An 8,853-nucleotide genomic window follows, 5' to 3' on the forward strand; every position below is an offset into this window, starting at 1 on the left:
TCTGAGTGTGAGTGAGTGTGAGTGTGAATGTGAGACATCGTCAGTTATTATTTCCAATTTTTTTCAATAGACTTGGCAGCCCCAGACCATAGAAAGCTACTCGACTAATCAAAATGGAGCCGAGCAGGTTCGGATTCCTAACCATTGGAATAACTGGAGGCGATGGCTTCGCTTTCTGAGCTAAAAAAAAAACCTTCCCTCTTCGGACATCAAGGCTCGCTGGTGAGTGAGAGTGTGTGAGTGTGTGTGTAGTATATAAATCAGTGAACATATAGGTTACGAACTGTATAAACTGATAATAAGTATATATATGGTCATATACATCAATGTATATAGAAAAGTATATATTTTAACACACTAATAAATGTATATATACAATTATGCATTTTACACACTGTGCACTATACACACAAACATATCAATATATACTCATCGCACCTATATAGCATCACACACACATCAATATTATTTTTACACATTAATAACTATATATATAGCTGATAACAAATGTGCGAGTGTGAGTGTGAGAGTGAGAGTGTGTGTGTAGTATATAAATCAGTGTACATATACGTTAATAAATTTATAAACTAATAATAAATGTATATATGGTCATATACATCAATGTATATAAAAATATAAACATTAAATGCATTGTATATATATACAGTTATTTACACTATATAAATCAGTGTACATATACGTTAATAAATTTATAAACTAATAATAAGTGTATATATGGTCATATACATCAATGTATATAGAAATATAAACATTAAATGCATTGTATATATACAGTTATTTACACATACACAGAAATCCGTATATACACATCGTATATATACAGACATCACACACACATATCAATGTATTTTTACACATTAGTAACTGTACATATAGCTGATAACTAATGTATTCCAGGCTTATAAACATCAATACGTAAACATATAGAGCTAATAACTGTATATATCACTGATAATAAGTATATACATGGTCTTATACATTAGTGTGAGTGTGAGTGTGAGTATGTGTGTGGTGTGTGTGTGTGTAAAGAAAAAGTTAATAAAATTGCAAACCACAAGTCAACCTCCAAAAAATTCAATCCATATTTGCATGAATGAAGCAAAAGTGTGTGTTAAGAAAAAGTTACTTCATAAAATTGCAAACCACAAGTAACGCTCTTGAAATTTCACTCCATATTTGCATGAAAGAAGCAAAAGCAGTACTATAATAGAAAAGAAAGAACCATCAAGACGAACAAGCTTGCAATATCAAGATCTCAAATATCGAATAACATAAAGAGATCCACCTCTATGATAAGTTGCTTTCAAGCTTGTTGATTTACAAGAAAACTCAATGAAGATCAAGCTCATCAATAATAATGAAAACAAGCACAAATAAGATAAAAAATTTACATGGACTATCACAATAGGGTATTTAGCATACCCAATTCACCAAGAGAAGAAACCCATTCTTATGCCTAATTCTCACAAAGTAATAAGGAATTTCGCCAAGGCTAATCAAATTACAGGTGATAGTATATATATTTGTCAGTGTGAGTGTGAGTGTGAAAGAAGCAAGAGCAGTAATATATCACTTCATATTTGCATGAAAGAAGTAAGAGCAGTGCTATACTACAGAAGAAAGAACCATTAAGCAAATCAAGATTGCAAGATCAAGATCTCAAATATCGAATGACGTAAAGAGATCTGATCCGCCTCGATGATAAATTGCTTTCATGCTTGTTGATTTACAAGAAAACTCAATGAAGATGAAGCTCATCAATAATAATAAAAACAAGTACAAATAAGATAAAAAATTTACATGGACTATCACAATAGGGTATGTAGCATATCCAATTCATCAAGAGAAGAAACCCATTCTTATGCCTAATTATATACAAAGTAATAAGGAATTTCGCCAAGGCTAATCAAATTATAGGTGATAGTATATATATTTGTCAGTGTGACTGTGATTGTGAGTGTGAGTGTGAGTGTGCGTGTGAGTGTGAGTGTGAGTGTGAGTGTGAGTGTGAGTGTGCATGTGAGTGTAAGTGTCAGTGTCAGTGCGAGTGCGTGTGTAAGTGTGTGAGTCTGAGTGTGTGTGTGTATGAGTGAGTGTGAGTGTGAGTGTGAGGATGAGAGTGAGTGTGAGTGTGAGTGCGTGTGTAGTATATAAATCAGTGTACATATACGTTAATAAAGGTATAACCTAATAATGAATATATATGGTTATATATATCGATGTATATATAAATGTATATATTAATGCACTGTATATATAAATGTATATATTAATGCACTGTATATATACATTTATGCACTTACACTTACACACAAATCCGTATATACACATCATATATATACAGACATCACACACACATATCAATGTATTTTTGCACACTAGTAACTGTATATATAACTGATAACTAATATATTGTATGATTATATGCAGCAATATATATATACTCTGAAAAGAATGGTATATATTGATATACATCAATACATACACAAATTGAACTAATAATTGTATATATATCACTGATAATAAGTATATACATGGGCTTATAAATTAGTGCATATATAAACTCATTATACGTAAGCATACGAGTGTGAGAGTATATACATATCAGTGTACATAAACACCAATAACTGTATAAACTGATAAGAAGTGTCCATATAGTCATATATATCAGTGTATATAGAAATGTATATGCATTATCAATGCGTAAGGGTGCATGTGCGTGCGGATATCAGTATACATATAACTCATAGGAAGTTTATAGATACACGCATAAACATATCAGTATATACATGTCGTAAATATGCACACTGTATATATATGTAAAGTGCTAATAAGTGTCGATATGGTTATAAATATCAGTGTATATAATATGCATGTATTAGTGTAAATATACACAGTATATATGTACTTATCAACACGTAAGGGTGCATGTGCATACACGTATCAATGTATACATACATTGACAATTGTATATAACTGGTAGCAAGCAATTGTATACATACATGCATAAATATATCATCGTATATACGCACATCAGTCCATACACAACACTCATATAAGTGTATTATATATCTGAGCGTGAGTGTGAGTGTGAGTGCGTGTTAATATGTGTGATTGTGTGGGTGTGAGAGTGTGTGTGTGAGTGCGAGTGTGTGAGTGTGAGCACGAGCGTGAGTGTGTGAGCGTGAGCGTGTGTGTGTGTATGTGTGTGTGTGTGTGTGTGTGTGTGTGTGTGTGTGTATGTGGTGTGTGTACGTGTGTTAAGAAAAAGTTACTTAATGAAATTGAAAACCACAAGTAGTACTCCAGAAAATTCATTCCATATTTGCATGAAAGAAGCAAGAGTGTGTGTGTGTTAAGAAAAAGTTACTTAAAAAATTACAAACCACAAGTAAAGTTTCAGGAAATTCACTTCATTTTTGCATGAAAGAAGTAAGAGAAGTATCATACTAGAGAAGAAAGAACCATTAATCAAATCAAGCTTGCAAGATCAAGATCTCAAATATCGAATAACGTAAAGAGATCCACCCCGATGATAAGTTGCTTTCATGCTTGTTGCTTTACAAGCAAACTCGATGAAGATGAAGCCCATCAATAATAATAGAAACAAGTACAAATCAGACAAAAAATTTTAGATGGACTATCACAATCGGGTATTTAGCATACCCAATTCATCAAGAGAAGAAACCCAGTTTTATGCCTAATTCTATACAAAGCAATATCAAATTTCGCCTAGGCTTATCTGATTAGAGGTGATAGCCAGAAGAAATAATCTCCTTCTTGAAGGCCCGAATTTATCACAGTTTGGAAAATTGTATACGAAAAAATCATTCACATAGAAGATAATGATTCGAATGGAAAGAATTGAGAGGAAAATAATAAAAAAAGAAGGGGGGGGATATGTTCAACCTTATTGACTGCAACAGCCACCTGTGCATTCATATACATATCAATGTACATCTACGCTAATAACAATAGAAACTGTTAAAAAGTGTATATATGGTCTATATCAACGTACATAAAAAAGTATATATGCGCACTTAATGCGTAAGGGTGCATGTGCGTGCGCATATCAGTGTATATATAACTGATAGCAAGTTTATACATACATGCATAAACATATCAGTATATACATATCATATATATACACACTGTATATATATATATATATATAAACTGTTAATATATGTCTCAGTGTATATAGAATGCATGTATAAGTGTATGCATATACATTATATATGCACTTATCAACGCGTAAGGGTGCACGTGTGTGCATATATCAGTACATATATATTGATAATTGTATACAACTGATAGCAAGCAACTGTATACATACACGCATAAACATATCAATATATACATATCGTATATATACACACAATAGTCCATACACAGCATGCATATATGTGTAGTATAAATATCTATGAGTGTGAATGTCAGTGTGTGTGTGTGTAAGTGCGAGTGTATGTGAGTGAGTGCGAGTGTGAGTGTGCGTGTGAATGTGAGTGTGAATGTGAGTGTGAGTGTGAGTGTGAGTGTGAGTGTGAGTGTGGGCGTAGGCGTGGGCGTGGGCGTGGGCGTGGGCGTGGGCGTGGGCGTGGGCATGAGTATGTGTGTGAGTGAGTGTGAGTGTGAGTGTGAGTGTGAGTGTGAGTGTGTGCAGTATAGAAATCAGTGTATATATATGTTACTAACTGTATAAACTGATAATATACATCAATATATATAGAAATGTACATATTATGGTCATATAATGCACTGTATATATACAGTTATGCCTTTTACACAAACACACATATCAGTATATATACATACACACACACACATGTCAATGTATTTTGTACACACTAATAAGTATATATAGAGCTGATAACTAATGTTTTGTATGGTTATATGCATTAGTATATAAAAATACACTGAATTGTTATACATCAATACGTACAGAAATTGAACTAATAACTGTATATATCACTGATAAACCCATTATACATATGCATATGAGTGTACGTATATACATATCAGTGTACATATGCAGTAGTAACTGTATAAACCGATAATAATTGTCTATATGATCATAAATATCAGTGTATAAAGAAATGTATGTATGCACTATCAATTCGTAAGAGTGCATGTGCGTACGCATATCAGTATATATAACTAATAGCAAGTTTATATATACGTGTGTAAACAAATCAGCATATACATATCGTATATATGCACACTATATATATAAATATATATATATATGTATATATATATATATATAAACTGCTAATGAATGTCTATATGGTCATATATATCAGTGCATATAGAATGCATGTATTGGTACATACATACACAGTATATACACTGATAATTGTTTATAACTGATAGCAAGCAACTGTATACATACATGCACAAACATATCAGTATATACATATCGTATATATATACACATCAGCCAATTCACAACACGCATATATGTGTATTATAAATATCTGTGAGTGTGAGTGTGAGTGTGAGCGTGAGCGTGTGAGCGTGAGTGTGTGTGTGTGTGCGTGTGAGTGTGAGTGTGATTGTGAATGTGAATGTGAGTGTGAGTGTGAGTGTGTGTGAGTGTGAGTGTGAGTGTGAGTGTGAGTGTGAGTGTGAATGTGAGTGTGAGTGTGACTGAGTGAGTGAGTGTCTGTCAGTGTGTGAGTGAGTGTGAGTGTGAGTGCGAGTGTGAGTGTCAGTGTGAGTATGAGTGCGAGTGTGAGTGTGTGAGTGTATGTGAGTGCGAGTGTGAGAGCGAGTAAGAGTGAGTGTGAGTGTGAGTGTGAATGTGAATGTGAGTATGAGTGTGTATGTGTGTGAATGTGAGTGTGTGTGCATGTGTATGGGTGTGTGTGTGTGTGTGTGCGTGCATGTGTATGACTGTGAGTGTGAGTGTGAGTGTGAGTGTGAGTGTGAAAGTGAAAGTGAGAGTGAGAGTGAGAGTGTGAGTGTGAGTGTGAGTGTGAGTGTGAGTGTGAGTGTGAGAGTGTGAGTGTGAGTGTGAGTGTGAGTGTGAGTGTGTGTGTGTGTGTCTGCGTGTGTGTGAGTGTGAGTGTGAGTGTGAGTGTGAGTGTGAGTGTGAGTGTGAGTGTGAGTGTGGGTGTGGGTGTGAGTGTGGGTGTGGGTGTGAGTGTGAGTGTGAGTGTGAGTGTGAGTGTGAGTGTGAGTGTGAGTGTGAGTGTGAGTGTGAGTGTGTGCGTGTGTGCGTGTGGAGTATGGTGTGTGTGTGTGTTAAGAAAAAGTTACTTAAAAAAATTGCAAACCACAAGTAAAGCTCCAGAAAATTCACTCCATATTTGCATGAAAGAAGCAAGAGTGTGTGTGTGTTAAGAAAAAGTTACTTAATAAAATTGCAAACCACAAGTAAAGCTCCAGAAAATTCACTCCATATTTGCATGAAAGAAGAAAGAGCAGTACTATACTAGAGAAGAAAGAACCATTAACCAAATCAAGCTTGCAAGATCAAGATCTCAAATATCGAATAACGTAAAGAGATCCACCTCGATTAAGTTGCTTTCATGCTTGTTGACTTAAAAGCAAACTCGATGAAGATGAAGCTCATCAAAAATAATAAAAACAAGTACAAATAAGATAAAAAATTTTGATGAACTATCACAATTGGGTATTTAGCATATCCTTCATCAAGAGAAGAAAGTCATTCTTATGCCTAATTCTATACAAAGTAATATGGAATTTCGTCTAGGCTTATCTTATTAGAGTGATAGCCAGAAGAAATAATCTCCTTCTTTAATGCCTGATTTTATTACTGTATGGAAATTTGTATATAGAAGGAAAAATCATTCACAGGGAAGTTAATGATTCGAATGGTAAGAATTGAGAGGAAAATAATCAAAAGGTTGGGGGGGACATCTGTTCATTTACCTTATTGGCTGCAACAGCCACCTGTGCATTGGCTAGTGAGGGGAAAATAATAAAAAAGGAGCGGGGGGGGGAATCTGTTCATTTACCTTATTGGCTGTAACAGCCACCTATGCATTGGCCAAAAGCTCCAAAACTCTTGAAAACCAAAAGAGAAATGCAATTTGAGCTTTCAAGAGAGAGAGAGAGAGCTCCAAAACTCTTGAAAACCAAAAGAGAAATGCAATTTGAGATTTCGAGAGAGAGGGAGAGAGAGAGAATCCAATTCTTAAGGAAAGGGGGAAGAGAGAAGTGATTCTACAAGAAATAAATACGAATGGGTTCTTAAGTGACCTTGTAACTGGCCAGTAGATCAGAGGGAGAGGTTTCTTGTCATAAAATAATTCTAGTCAAAAACAGGAATTGGAGTGTTAAAAAAGCTTCATGAGAAAGAGATAGGGAATGCAAAAACTAGGCCGAAACAAAAGAACAATTGGCTGTGGAAGAACCCTTGAGACCACAAAATAAAAAAAACTGACCCAGTGAAATCCTAAAACTAAATCTGGAAGTCTTTCTCCAGAGCACAACCAGATTAAGAAAAAGGGCATCTAAGAATAGTGGTTGTGAGCTCAAAAATATGAAAAACACTTAAACCCATTTTAGGTTAGAACAAGTTTTAGAAGAAGAAAGTAACCCTTACGTACAGAATAAAAAATAAATCCTAATAGTCATGCCTCTGTTACTAGGGCCATGGAACATAGATTCTTTAAAAATATGGAAAAACAAAGAATAAATGGCCATGGAAGAAATCGTGAGGCCACAAAATAAAACAACTGAGCCAATGAAAACCTAAAACTGATTAAGGAAATTTTCCTGAAAATACATCAGACAGAGAAGAAAATAACACTAACTATTCTAAGATTTCTAACAGAATATTTTAAAAGAAACTGATTATGAATCAATTTTGTGAAAATTTCACAGAATCAATTGCAAACCTCTGAGTCAAAAACTCAAATTTCAGAGAATTCACACTACAATATAAAATTTCCTGTGAGTCAAAAAAATTTCCTTCCTGATGAAAAAAACAAACTAGATTCTACACGAGCAAGCAGCTAATATTTCAATGAATTCACCATAAAATAAAGGAACCATAAAACGATCTATTACCTCTGATTAGGGGCACTACATTCCCGGTTGTTTCCATCTCCTCTTCCATCCTTTGCCAAAAAACAACAGCTCCAAAACTCAAATTTCAGAGAATTCACACAAGAATATAAAAATTTCCTGTGAGTCAAAAAAATTTCCTTCCTGATGAAAAAAACAAACTAGATTCTACACGAGCAAGCAGCTAAAATTTCAGATAATTCACCATAAAATAAATAAACCCTAAAACGATCTATTACCTCTGATTAGGGGCACTACATTCCTCGTTGTTGCCATCTCCTCTTCCAAATTTTGCCAAAAAACAACAGCTCCAAGACCGGATATAACAGAAGAAAATAAAAAAAGGACATGGATTTAAAAATTAGGGTTTCTGCTACTGTGAGAAGAGTGAACTAAGAAGAGAGCAAGAAAAAACCAGTCCTATCTCCCTCTCTACCGCTAACCCTTCTTCTCTCTATTCTTCTGCCTCCTCTCTTCTTTCTCTCTTCTTCTCTCTACTCTTCTGCCTCTTTTCTCTTCTTTCTCTCTCTTCTTCTCTTTTTCTCTCTCTAAACTCGTTAAGTTTGGTTTTCAAATGGCATTGTTCTCGTCTGGTCGAGACATATAAAGGCACCGCTGTCAACGGTCATTTGTTTGTGACGGTTGGATTCGTTTTTTCCATTGGTTGGGACATTGGATTCTGCCGAAACACATCCAACGGTTGGCAACTTCTTGCAAAATTCTCTCTCTCTAGGTAACATTGGCTGGCATACATAGTAAGACCCAGTTTCTACGCAGCAAATAGAAATACGGGCC

The 8,853-nt window shown here is 34.7% G+C and overlaps 1 protein-coding gene across 15 annotated transcripts in view; it reads right to left on the minus strand.

Moving 5' to 3' along the window:
* Positions 1 to 8,637, minus strand: part of LOC110006830 (uncharacterized) — a 79,545-nt gene extending 70,908 nt beyond the window's left edge. For 10 of the 15 annotated variants that reach the window (XR_016051489.1, XR_016051495.1, XR_016051493.1 and 7 more), the window contains exons 1-2: positions 8,298 to 8,634; positions 8,062 to 8,111 (exon numbers count right to left, since the gene is read on the minus strand). The gene's annotated coding sequence lies outside the window, so the exon portion shown is untranslated. Of the gene's footprint in view, positions 1 to 8,061; positions 8,179 to 8,297 lie in introns of all 15 variants that reach the window. The other 5 variants (XR_016051499.1, XR_016051500.1, XM_088861143.1 and 2 more) reach the window with 3 other exon arrangements.
* Between the last annotated feature and the right edge of the window lie 216 nt (positions 8,638 to 8,853).

Source organism: Amborella trichopoda, chromosome 3 (assembly GCF_054954075.1).
Source record: "Amborella trichopoda isolate Santa Cruz 75 chromosome 3, AtrichopodaSantaCruz75HAP2 v2.0, whole genome shotgun sequence".
Lineage (NCBI taxonomy): Eukaryota > Viridiplantae > Streptophyta > Magnoliopsida > Amborellales > Amborellaceae > Amborella > Amborella trichopoda.